The following is a 13573-nucleotide window of genomic DNA, read 5'->3' as shown; positions in this document are numbered from 1 at the left end:
CTACAAATGTACCTTTACATGACATGAAGATGCTTGTATTTTCAAGTCCTTATCAGAACAAGTAGTGCCCTCTTGATTGTGCTAAGATAAAAGTTAACAAGGATATACCCAAAGCTTTAACTGAAGAATGTTAGGTATTACCATCTCTGACAGAATTCATTTTTCTTTTAATTGCAGAACTTGGAATTGACTGCTGAGTCTCCACCCCAGAAAAAGTTGAAGAAGGAGGAATTCTCTGCTGAGACTGGATTTCAGTGTTTTTCGGAAGTGGATGTAATATCAAAAAGTGATGAAAAATAGAATTATATGAAGAATAATTAGATATGCATGGATCAGCTCATCTTCATCCAATGACTTAGTATTTTGATCCTTGAATCCCACATTTCGTTGTCACAATGGTTAAACTCTTCTTGCTCATTGTCGGATAGGATTTGGTTGTCCTAGTGCCTCCTTCAAAAGCTCGAGGTAGAGTTTTTTTTTTTTTTTTTTGGGAGGGAGGGAGGGAGGGGGAGTTGGGGCTCTAACGAGGAACCTATTGAACTTGTCCAGCTTTACGATTCAAGCTCAAGGATAAACCCCGATTATACGCAGTCACACTTAACTTTACGATTCAAGCTCAAGGATAAACCCCGATTATACGCAGTCACACCTAACACGTATAATAGATCGATCATGGGGAGACTCGAACTAGAGACGGCAATTAACACACAGTGCCTTTGAACCCGTTAATGGTTGAGACGTTTGTTACTTGAAGCTGAGTTCTTAGCAACGTTGATGAGGCTTAAGTAGAGACTTTCGAGTCAGGATCGGGTTTCATTGGTGAACCTTTAACGGGCTAGTTAAGAACCATGAGCATTGATCAGGTTTGTGCAACTACTATTTTCATGTTTCCATGTCAAAAGCTTACGTGATTCGATAGGGTTTTCTTTCACACCACCACTATAAAGAGTGAATGAATTCGATTCACTATTGTTTTATTTACCCCTCACAAGTGCCTTACATGAGGTGCAGGGTAAGTTCATTTCTTGGAATTCCACTGTAAAAGGAATCCCATCAGATACTCCATCCTCAAGGAGTCAAGGGTAAATTAAAAAAAATAGTTAATTATTTGGACACCCCCTATACTATGGTCATATTATTTAACACTCTAAAAGTTTGAAGAATTATTTGTACCCCCCTTAAAATTTTTAATTTATTACAATTAACTCCTGTCGGTTAATCATTTACCGTTTAATGATGTAGTCATGAGAAAAAATTAAATGTCCAAACTACCCTTAAAAGGTAGTGAATAAACCAATTAACTCTTTTTGTAATTTTCCTCCCTTTCCCTCTCCCCTTCCTCACCGGCTGTGGCTCCCCTTTCCTCTCTCCACTCCTAGCATCTCCCTCCCTTTGCAACTTCCTCCTTCCCAACCCCTGCCCTTAAGGGTGAAGGAAGAAATAATCTATCCAAGAAGAAGTTGATCTTGTTGATTCCACGCAACAAACTCCGGATTTGGAACAAGATCTGCTATAGTTGGATCTGCAGAAGAAATGATCTCTTGAGGAGAAGCAATAGTCCATCAAGAAACCCCATTAATCCATGACCACGAACAATTGGAAGAAGCTGAGACTTCCATAGAAGAAAATTGTTTTGATCTAAGCGAACAGATATAGGATGACTTAGATTTGCAGTAGTAGAGAAGATTGTTTGAGAAGAAGAAGCTGAGGAAATCATTAGACTATCAGGCTCCATGAAATAATACGTTTAGGAGTTTTCCCAATACTTAAGTTGAGTGAGAAGAGCTTGTATTTTTATGTAAAGAATCTGAATAGTTAGTTAGAGTTACAAGAGAGAGAGTTAGTTACAATCTATTATAGAGTTGGTTAGAGGCATGTGGTTAGTTAGAAACAGAGCAAGATATATAGGTTAATCCTCAACAGGCGGACTGGTCTCGTGGTCCAGATCTGACCTGCATCAAGCACGAATGCCAAATTTTTGGGTAGAGAGCTAGGGTTGGGGGCCTGATGTGATTAATTCATTTATACGGATTACAAAGAAGTTAGGACTAGGACTGGGACTGGGTTAGGGTTGAGTTGTAGAGCAAGGGAGTTATATGGATTTGGTGTGGGTTGATATGGTTTTAGGTTTTCTTGTCTTTAAATCGGTTTATTGGGTTGAGTTTGGAGGCAATGGCGGAAATGATTTGATACAATATCTTATATAAAAACTTTAGGAGCGAAGATCTCAATTAATATGTCACATAATAATAATTGGATGAATAAGTTACCTAGAACACAGAGTGGCATACTCTTCCAAAGAAATGCAGCATTCAAACATTTTTACCAAAGTTTGCAACTTCTCCAATGCCAGAATCCAATGATTGAAAAAGAAGAAGAGAAGCGACGGATGAAAGAAGATTAATAAGAAACTATCAACAGCCAAAAGCATACATGTGGCCATCAAGTGAGAACGATTTGGTTCGGTGTTGACAGAAAAAGAACCTGCCATTAACGACGTTTTTACTTGCGTCAGTCATACTACAAGGGCAGTGGACGTTGGACGATGGAAGATGCCTACCACTCAACTTTTTTTGTTTTTTTTATTTATTTTTATATGCTTATTGACCGAGGAACATGAGTCGAGTACGTAGGTTAGGTGTTGATAGAAAAAGAACCATGGACTGAACGTTGGACGATGGAAGATCCCTACGCGGTAGTCAACTTTTTTTATTTATTTTAGGCAAAAGTTTATCTGGTCTGCCGACCAGATAAGGGAATCTATGATCTGGACTAATCTGAAACGTGAATTGGTATCAATTACTCTCAATCGTTCTTTTTGTTTTCAGAGACCTCATATGACATACGTTAATCTTCTACGAATACGCTACCCAAAATTTGTACCATATATCCACGTCAACTCTCAAAGGGGAAAGGTGGTCGTACGTTAGGAGGGGTTTTCTCTCAAAGAACCAAGAAAGAAGAAGAGAGGGGACCAGAGAATGGTTAAGAGATGAATAAGCTTGCAGAAGAAGAGGATCAAGAAGGGAAACTGAGGGTTTCACAAATAGAAAATTGCAAGGAGAGTGAAGGTTGCACAGAGAGAAATTGCAGGGTCAGAGAGGGGTTTCACGACAGGTTCGTATTCGTCTTCTACCTTCCATTTTTCTTTCCTGGCATCGACAGGCAACGATCGTTCAGATGCTCTCATCAACAAGAACATGAGAAAGGTATTATTCTCTCTGGCAAGTGTGAACTTAGGTTTTTCGATGGTGGGTCACACTGTCGCCTTCTAGCAAAAAAAATTCATACAATTGCCTACTATTTTATTTTATGAATCTCCATGTTTGATTTCCGAATCTTTTATGAATATGGTCGGTCAATAATCTATTTTGTTCTTCATCCTCTGAAAGCCTGGACATTAATTTGTGGCTGCATTCAATTGAAATGAAAATTTAGTAGATGGAACAACATTTCCTTGATGGAATTGTTAAAACCATGAAGGTTTTATTTGGTGGTTCATAAGATGAAGAAACCCTGTAATCTGATGTCTTCAAAACATGATTTCGAGATGTTTTTGGTTTCAACTTTCAATATGCTAAATGGATTTCTGGATTCTTTTGACTGGTTACAAAATGCTTATCTCGGTATTGCACATTACATGCCTTGTAGAAGAGAAGAGAATATATTGTTATGCTCAAGATTCATTGCTTAAGGTTGCCATTGTATGGTATTTCATGATCACTCATCAGAGATACTTTGGTTGCATTTTATGGAACTTATTGGAAAGGGACGGGTTAATTTTGAAAAGTAGGTACTTATTTAAGAACATATCTAGATTACAAGTATATTTTAGAATTTTTTTGGCTGGATGAGTGTATTGTGATGAGGCAACCCAAACAATTCTATCCATTGCATCTCTCTCTTAAAGATCCACAAGTCTCGGCATGAACTGGAGCTTGTCTGACTGTATTCCTCTTTTAATAGCCTTGGTTGATTATTCATGTATAACCTTGTATCAACCAAACAAGATCAGTCATAAATCCTTTTCCTCCATTTCACATTATTTGGGTTCATATGGTATGTTAAAATAATAATAATAATAATAAAAAAAAAGAGGAAATATCACTCCCCCGACCCCTCCCTTAATCTAAAAGATTCTATCAATCATCCCATTAATCGCTAAATAGGTTGTTTCCAAGTTTTGAACTTATGACGAACATGTTGCAATAGTGCAACTTAGCCATTGCGCCACAAGCTCACCCCAGATAATAAGATTTCAAAATAATAGTTGCATTATTCAACTTCTTATTGAAGTGGCATATCTACTGGTTTATGAGGGAGCCCTTTCAATATTGAATTTGAAAGAAACCGACTTCAATTATTCTTTTAGGTTGCTTGGACAATATATTCTAAACAACATGGTGTCTAATGCCTGACCACTGCTTGATGCATATGAAGATGCAAGCAAGTTACATGAAATTTTCATAAGATATTTCATAATTTGGTTGAAATAGTAATGTTTCCTACTTTTGGCAATCCAAACCATCAAGAATGCATATTCACAAAATTTAATAGAACTGGCCTTGGGGGTGCTAAAACTAATGGGTTACTCTCTCTAATGGATAGTGTTGTAGTTAATGTAAGGAAGACCATTAAAGTGCCAACTTGTACATGCAGCATTTGGGCCTATGAATGCAAAGCTGGATAGAGAGTGGGGATAAATTGGAGGTAAGGAGGATATCGTTGTCTCGACCAATTCCGTTTTCCTCTATGCTTTCAGGATTTAATTAGCCATTCCGTTTACTGACCACACAGAAACAAATTTCTTTCTCTTCATTTTTTTGGGCTGGTTTTGCTTATACAACCCATGAATCTCAATGCACTCAATTTGGAGCCATTGCGTTTTATATGATGGAACTAATTTGGGTTTTGTTTATTCAGTTTTTTATGATATCTCATTGAGAAACCAAAAACCCGTTTGGTAAGATTGCGAATTATTTGAAACTTTCCTTTTCTTTAGTTCCTTCTAGATATTGGAGATACATTTTTCTTTTTCCAGTTAGGTTTTGTGGCTCAATTGGACATATAGCCATATTTTGTGGCTACAAATGATATAACCTGTTTCTTTCTTAAGATGGTTTCTCATATTGTTTCCTTATTTGATCAGTTTGTCGAATAAGATGACGAAGGACAATGCAATTCAGAATGTAAGACGATAGAATGGGGCTTGTCAGGAGGTGAAGTTTTATGCTTGTTTTTATTTTTCCCTTTGTTTGGTGATATATGAATCAATTTTGTTCTAATTTTTTTAAGGTATTCATTTTGTGGAAATAAACCAATCAAGTGTGTCTAGTGAATTCCCCACATAGTAGCATGATAGTATTCTCTCGATTGTGTTACTATTTGATATTTTCTAAAAAAATTAGGTTTCAATTTGTCATGTGGACAACTTCATTTGCTGATAATTTAAAAGCAGCTGCAATTTTGTAATGAATAAGATGAAAATTGTTGGTTTCTATTTATTGGTTTGGTACACTGCACTGAAGTGTTTTATTGGATTTTTTTTTTAACATTTGATTTTGCCTATAGTATTGAGAGGCCTTGCAATGAATGAGCTAAAGATTTTAATAAAAGAAAATGGAAAAGTTATTGATGGTGTCTCTGTTTGGGAGTGGTCTGGCCCTGCGTTTGAAGAGTGTAGTAGGATTCAACAATAAGGATGTTGTTTTTTAGGGGTATAATATTCTTTATCAAATCTCATTGTTTAATGTTCTATAAGGAATTGGTTATTTGACCGCATGAATGAATTTGCTAATGTTAAAAAATGAGGATTAACTGAAGGCAGTGGTCCTAGAGCTTGGAAACTTCTCCGTATCTTTTCCCAATCTATAGTTGAAGAAACGGTATCATTTTTATTTCTCTTTACAAGTGAAGTAACCAGCAGTGGATGTTTGGATATCTAATCGAAGAACAAAAATATGAGACTGAAGTTGAACAGGGGAAAGGAGAATAATAGAGGTACCTGATCCATTTGATTAGGGAGGGGCTGACTTAGATTGAGACCAGTATTCTGATATTTTATTATGTTTATTTCAGTTTTGAGGCTTTCTTTTGAAAAAATCATATTCATCTGCATAGAAACCTACATATGTTTGCAAGCTAAAAGAGTTGCAAACATATTTCATGTGTTGCAGGGTTGTGATAAAGATGAGTTGCTGAATGTAAGAACATTTGCTGTATTTTTTGGTGCTAAGTTGTTTATTTTGTGATGTGGCTAGTTTATATGAGGATGTCATCTACCATATGGTTTTGATCAACTTGACTGCAATGGCGAAATTCTATTTTACCAGAAGAAATTTGTGCTTAACAGTTTGATTGATTTTACAGAGTCACCTAGATGATGTGCTTTCAACACCATTCCTGCTCTTGTTTGAGGACCTATTTTTTTTTTTTTTTTTTGGGGGGGTGGGGGGGTGGTTGGCATCAAGGGGGGGTGGTTGGCATCAAGGATTAGAATAGTTCATGTAGATGGTGTTAGAAAATGGACGTGCTCAAGTGATGTACAACCTGAAGATGGTTAAAAGTAAGGGAAAAGGTTCTCTGAGTTGACTGCAGAGGATACTCTAGCATCTCCTCTCTCTATATCTACCTCTTCTTCACATGAAATGACCTCTCTGACCCCAATGTACGAAAAAGTTTTGTAGCTCTTTGTTGGTGCGCTCCCTATGCTCCTTGCTCAGAGAACCCTCTCCCTAAAAGCAATTATGTACAAGTAAAGACCTCTGGTGGTCTGGAGAGATTCTTGGATGTTAGGGGAGCCCCTTTATCTTTTTCTTTGCGTTGTCTGAAGGCCTAGATTTCCTGTTGGATAAAATGGTTCAAAGGAAGAGTTATGATTTGCACCAAGAAAAGTCATACTCTTCCTGGGATCCAAACAATGCCCCCTGTCAACATTAATTACTATCACATGCAGTAAGGATATCCAAAAATATTCTTTCAGGTCAAAATCCTGTTACTACTACATTCTTGCTTGCCATCCAAAGTTCCATATTCTGCATGTTTTGCTTTTTGTTAATGGGTTGACTCTCACTCTGGTGCAATTTAATGTCTTTTTTGTTATTTCCAGATGATTGTGATTTTGGATTCATAGTTTCATCTGGAAGATTTCAGGAGGTGCTTGTAGCAAAGAAACAATAGATAAAAATAGGACTCTTTGTCCAATATTTGTACTAATTTTGGTGCATCCATATATGATGATGTTGAACATTTGCAAGGTACAACCTTTAATGTCACAGATGTATGATATGTCCAAAGACTACTCTGACCACAATCATTAATTGTTTTGTTTGAAATGTCTAGGAACCATATGTTCTCTCTCTCTCTCTCTCTCTCTCTCTAGTAATAAGTTCATTTTCTTTCTTGGTTTACGGAACTAAAAATCAAGATGACATACTTTTCATACTTGCCATTTTTAATCTAGATAGCGAATGCTAGTGATACGTAATTCATGGAATCATGGAATCCCTTCGCAATCGCATGTGTTTTATGTTCCTTGAATTCTTTACATTGTGATGCCCAAAATACAATCAGTTCTAAGCTTTATGTGCAACCTTGTAAGCTGGTTGTGAAAAGTTTCAAAATTCCTCCTATTCCTTTATTCCCAATGGAATCAGAAGTAGCTTCAGGTGCAAGTGATAGAATATTAAAATTCTATTCCAAAATATGATCAGCTTGATAGCTTGATGTGCAATCCTGTAAGCTGGTTTTGAAAAGTTCTAAAAATCCTCTTGTTCCTTTCTTACCAAATGGAATGAGCAATAGCTTCAGGAGTTAGTCACAGAATGCTCCTACCTTTCTTTCCTAATTCTTACTTAACCCAATTTTTGGAACCTCCTACAGATTTAGTTCTCATACTTCTTAGGTTAATGAGTAGTGTTCAAGGAGATGGTACACCACGTTTTAAGAAAATATTCTCATTTCTGAGACACTAGATACTTACATCAGGAAGTGACCTTTCATAATTGGATGTCAACTGTGTGAATACAATCTACTTGTAGTCAAGCAATCCGGGAATCTTTATAGGTTTCCCTAAACCCATTTGGCCTTCCCAAGAATGTCCGTAAGGGCATCTCCTCCATTGAGACTTATTGAAAAAAAAACCTCCCATTACTTTCAAGTGCCCTGATCCTTTGATTTTTGTGCATGACATTGGCATTTCACATAATGACAAGCAGCCTTGCAACTGACTATGTGTCGTAATTAATCAATTATTTAGGTGTCGGTGAGTATGAATTAGTTATAAGAATCACTTGAATGACAGAAGTGCTTCTCAAAAGAATGACTCAGAAAATCAGAAAGTGTACGAATCGTGGCCTTAGCTGCCCAAAGTGGTACTTGAAGATGGTGGCGCAGCAGGGAATTGAAAATAAAGGAATAGAAAATTAATTAGCGCTGGAAAAATCACGTTTGGGAATCACTAGGTTCCTGCTTCCATATTGAGCAACATCCTAACTTCAGGTATGCTGATAAAGGTATACAGCACAATCTGTGTTAAAATTGCTTTCCTTGAGGGATTTAATTGTTAATATTTGATATAATTGACCTAACAGTTCTTACAGCTAATTGCTAGGATTTGCATTGAGGAAAGCTCTGTTCTCTGTTTTATCTTTTATAACTGAAAGGAAATAAAATTGACATGATCAGATGGAGAGAAGACCATAATTGACACATATTAAAAGGAAAGGAAAAAATAAGAGAATCTGATTCACTGTGATATATTTGTGGCTTTTTTAGTACTTAGGTCGATGTAATTGTGGCTTTTCTACAACCCAGGTTGATATAGTTATGGCCTTTTTATTACTTGGCTGCTTTAGGCAAGTCACTGTATCGAAGTAATAAAAGGCCAAACTACATTCTAGCTTTCAAGTGGATAGCTCAAAAGACAAATTTGGGAACTCATGCAATGATGTAATCTGAATAGGAAAAAAATAAAAACTGATCATTCCTCTCTGATATTTCCTTCAAATGCTTTGATGGCTCTAATTGTTTACTTTCCAACTTCAGATCATATTGCTTTTACGCTTCTACAAGTTTGCTTTCAGCTACTACTAGCTATGATTGAATTTGCAAAAACATAATTTGTCTCTTAAATACTCACTAAGCTCTCTTAACATAACAATACCAAAAAACTCCCAACTTTTTCTATAACCTCTTATTTTTTATCTTCTAATTGTTTCCTTCTATCGAACTCCCTATACATAATATCCCATAACACATACCATATACCCTATACCCTAACCCTTGGAACACACTACTATAGAAAATTTCAATGGTTGTTCTCACACCTCTCTCTGATTGCTTACAGAGGAAGAGAATCTCACTACAAATATGTAGCAAAAATTGAGACAGAACACAGGACATCATACACCAACAACTACAGCCCTAGGTGGCAAAGGGCTGACATCGAGGTGCCTTCCTGTCAATATGAGCTCTTGGGGAAGATCAGCTTGTTATCCCTATAGTGTTGAGCGATGGCCCTTCCACTTGGCACCATCGGATCACTAAGGCCAACTTTTGTCCCGGCTTAACGAGTGGGTCTTGCAGTCAAGCTCCCTTCTGCTACCCTATACCCTATACCCTTATACACTTATACCCCATACGCCATACCCTTATACACTTATGCCTTCTTACCCTATACTTACATTATGCCCTATACCCCATACCCTTATACCCTGCATTCCAGCTTCACAGGACAAGTGGCAAGTTCTAAACATTCACTAATAAGAAAAACACATCTCTAATAGTTCCTCTAAAGTATTATTTAAAAATTATTTACCATAACGACACCTACTTCTACATGATTGCCTTAACTAACTTTGCTGTGAATAGTTGAACCAAAAGAGTCTTGGTGGATTCGAACCACCATCCCCTTAGAACATAATTGAGACATGCTCATGTTCCAAGTGCTCTATCAATTGAGCTAGAGTCCCAGAAAGTAGAGTTGTCAAGTAAAGATGCAATAAGACTACAAGAATTCCATTTCTTACTTTTTATACAGAATTTCACTTCTTTGAGTGAGTAGATTTTCACAAAATTGAAAAAAGTCAATCACTACGTATCAGCCACTTTTGCCCTTGCTTTTTCGAAAAAAGTATAATTTTACTATTTTACCCCTAAGACAATTCGGGCAACCGATCCATCAGTCTTTACCGATACCGATCCTATGCAACCGATACAATAGTTGAAACAATGTATCCAACTAGTAATAAAGTAGAAAATGCTCGAATAAAGGGCAAGAATATTAATACCATGCAAATCTCATTGAAATAAGATACTCATTCATAGGCCAAGTGGCAAGTTCTAAACATTCACTAGCAAGAAAAACACATATCTAATAGCTCCTCTTAAGTATTCTTTGAAAATTCTTTACTGCAACGACCATGACTTCTACATGATTGCCTTAACTAACTTTGCTATGAATAGTTAAACCAAAAGAGTCTTAGTGGATTCGAACCACCATCCTCTTGAAACATGCTCCAGACATGTGCATGTTCCAAGTGCTCTACCAATTGAGCTAAAGACCCATGAAGTAGAGTTGTCAAGTAAATATGCAATAAGACGACAAGAATGCCATTTTAACTTATTCTACATAATTTTACTTCATCTTGGAGTGAGTAGAATTTCAGAAAACTGCAAGAAGACACAAATCAAGTGATGTTATTATAGTAGAATTTCACCACTACAGTCAAGTTAATCAAAAGTAAAAACCATGTGATGTTATTAAGATATTTGTAGAAGCTCAACCCATGGCACTCCTTGCATGATCAGTAAGATGTTTCCAAGTTCTTCACTTTTAATATCAAAATCCTTAGTACACGGGCTTGAGGTGTGAATAAACTATTCGAAGTAACAAAAGAGGTTCATAAGCTTGTAGGTTACCAATAAATCAAACCCCTAGACCACATAAACTGGAAAACTTCCATATGGTCAGTGAAATCATTGGTCAAAGCATTTCCCACATGCATTACAAATACAATATAGTAGTTTATTGTTTATTCAGTTCCAATGTACAATGACCAGTCTTTAATTCTCCAAGAAGAAGCTCCATACCATATATACTCCAAGATTAATTGTTTTTTCCCTAATTCACATCAAAGATTCTCAAGTTATACCAGTTCATTTATCTGCATTGTTCAGAACATCCTCGGAGTAGTTTAAGTAGGAAAAGCCAACACCAACTGGGGAGTCAAGAAAGATGATGTCTACCACTGCAAAATGACACAAATAATTAAATACAGTTGCTTCAGCAGTAAATCTAAGATGAATAATGCAACTTGCCAAATACAAGTTCTGAAAATAATTTACCCTAGGCATCAATACCCGGTATAATTCAAGCACATGTATTAGTAGGAGCCAAATCAAGGTAAGCCTAATATTCACTACCTATATCCGTAGACCTACATTATTAATCTATGTTTAAAACTACATGATCCTAACGAATCCATCTTGCATATGTTCCTTGCTGTCATAATTTTATCCAGGGCATGCTTTACTCAAGTTTTGTAAGAAGGTAAATCTGTAGTCTACATTCAAATGCTAGCAGTCAACATAAATCAAATCCATGCAGTTAAGTTGATTATATGCCATAGCTTGAGTTCTAAACGTGACCACCTAAATTTTCACCTGCAAGAGGTAAGAGATGAACCATTTCATTTCTCTTGAGAATGAAGCTTACTCTTCATCCTGCACCTACATATTAAGTTGAACTACTATTCAAATTTCCCAGAAAATTTTCTTCAAATTGGGTGCAAGAAAATTTACTCTATAAAAGTGTGAAACTAACAGTCAAGCTCAGTTGAGATTAACAGTCCTAGCGGTGTAAGAATCATAAAATCAAACTAAGAACCATGAAATCAAACTACAAAAAGATCTGTTGCAAAAAATTTACTGACATCTCATTACTGTTGGATAGTTGAAACAACGATGAAATCAATTCTGCCTATCATCATTACATCACTCTTCATCATGTTTGTCCAGCCTATCAAAGAACAAAGATTTTAGGCTCACACTATCAAGAAAAAGCACCCATCTGCTACTTGTTAGTACTTAATGAACTCATATAAGGCGTATGGAATACAATTCCATCACAATTAATTCCATTCCGCCCTTAGTAAAGCTTTCAATCACAGATTAGACAGGAACCGTATGATCCACTCACAATAAAACTTTGAGAGGATCTAGCAGCCACTTGTTTTGTGACATCATACAAGCACAACAAGTATAATACCAGTGCATAGACATAAATTGAGCAAGAAGACAAGCTTATCAAGTATTATAACATGTTCTGCTGATATTTTTCATCTTATTATGACACTTACCATGCCATGATCATATGGCCACCATTAAAGGAGATTATCAAAACCATTTATCCACAAGATGGATTTGATTGCCCTCATCCCAATGCTCTATGAAATGATAGCCCATCAAAATTGCCAAAAGGGTATCACTAATATTCATGGCTTGATAACTGAACATGATATATTGACCTTAATGAAGGAGAACAGAACTCAGTTGATGTTAACAGTTCACCCTGGAAAACCATAATCTGCTGTACATTTTTTTTTCCTTGAAGGAGGGGAAATAGTGCATTGGTTTTTCATAAGGGGATTCGGATGCCCACATCAACCTTAAACTTGGTGGACCTTGTTTGCATTGTAGACCTTTAATTAAATCAAATTAATTAAACCAAAAAAAGAATCAATTGTGAAACACAGAGAGAAGTGTGCCTATATCGATCTTTAATTAACAAAATTACAAGGAAGATTTACAAACTTATGCAAACGTGGGAGTCTGAAAATGGGTCTGGGGATGGTAGAGTAACTATCAAATTGATCTTAGGTATCAAATTTTAATAAAACAAACAATAGATCTGAAAATGCATACCTCCGGTACCCAAACTAACAAGGAACCAGAGATGCTTAAAGCGGAAATATAGAGTTACAGTAATTATATTGTTTTCAGAAATTACTCAAATATTGAAGAATCATATGAAATAATATGGAACCAAAATCCACAAAGCTTCAGTTGGAGAAGGCAAAGGCGGAGAGAGAGAGAGAGAGAGAGAGAGGGGGGGGAGGCAAATCATACCTGTGTTTACGAAGGTGAGGGTGAATAGCTGCCGGAGCTTCCATGGATGAACGCCTTTACCAAATGGGTGGACGAACGACTACAGAGCCAACCTGACCATTAACAAAGGGGGTTAGGGCATGCCCTAAGTTTTAACGTTCTGCACCTCAGGAATCTCGACCAAATGGGGTTTTCAATTGCTTCAAAAAACAAGCTTTCTATCACCGCCTGTAAGGAGGGGATAGGGACTCGTGTGGGAGAAGAAACTCGGGGTTCTTGCTTTTCTTTTCTTCCAAGGATTCAAGGGCTTCCATATAAGAGGAAATCAGAAGAAATGCTAAGTTGAGATTCGCAGGTGGGGAGAAGAAAATCAGGGTTCTTGCTTTTCAATCAGGGTTCTTGCTTTTCTTTTCTTTCAAGATACGCTATACCTTACCAGAAAAAATACCTAATTTCAAGATACGCT

At 36.6% G+C, this 13573-nt stretch overlaps 2 long non-coding RNA genes across 3 annotated transcripts; one reads left to right on the top strand and one right to left on the bottom strand.

The window, feature by feature from the left end:
- Positions 1-2878: 2878 nt before the first annotated feature.
- LOC122080264 lies at positions 2879-7334 on the top strand. Of its 2 annotated transcripts, XR_006140656.1 has the most exons (5): positions 2879-3209; positions 4660-4710; positions 4924-4963; positions 5150-5219; positions 7109-7334. It is a non-coding gene; the product is annotated as an uncharacterized LOC122080264 (long non-coding RNA). The 2 variants fall into 2 exon arrangements; XR_006140655.1 differs by lacking the exons at positions 4660-4710; positions 4924-4963.
- A 3270-nt stretch (positions 7335-10604) lies between these two features.
- Positions 10605-13552, bottom strand: LOC122079235. The gene is made up of 3 exons (XR_006140372.1): positions 13129-13552; positions 11930-12019; positions 10605-11249 (listed from the first exon to the last, which is right to left on the bottom strand). It is a non-coding gene; the product is annotated as an uncharacterized LOC122079235 (long non-coding RNA).
- Between the last annotated feature and the right edge of the window lie 21 nt (positions 13553-13573).

The sequence above is a fragment of the Macadamia integrifolia genome, chromosome 5 (genome assembly GCF_013358625.1).
Source record: "Macadamia integrifolia cultivar HAES 741 chromosome 5, SCU_Mint_v3, whole genome shotgun sequence".
NCBI lineage: Eukaryota > Viridiplantae > Streptophyta > Magnoliopsida > Proteales > Proteaceae > Macadamia > Macadamia integrifolia.
This window is presented reverse-complemented; position numbering and strand designations above follow the sequence as displayed.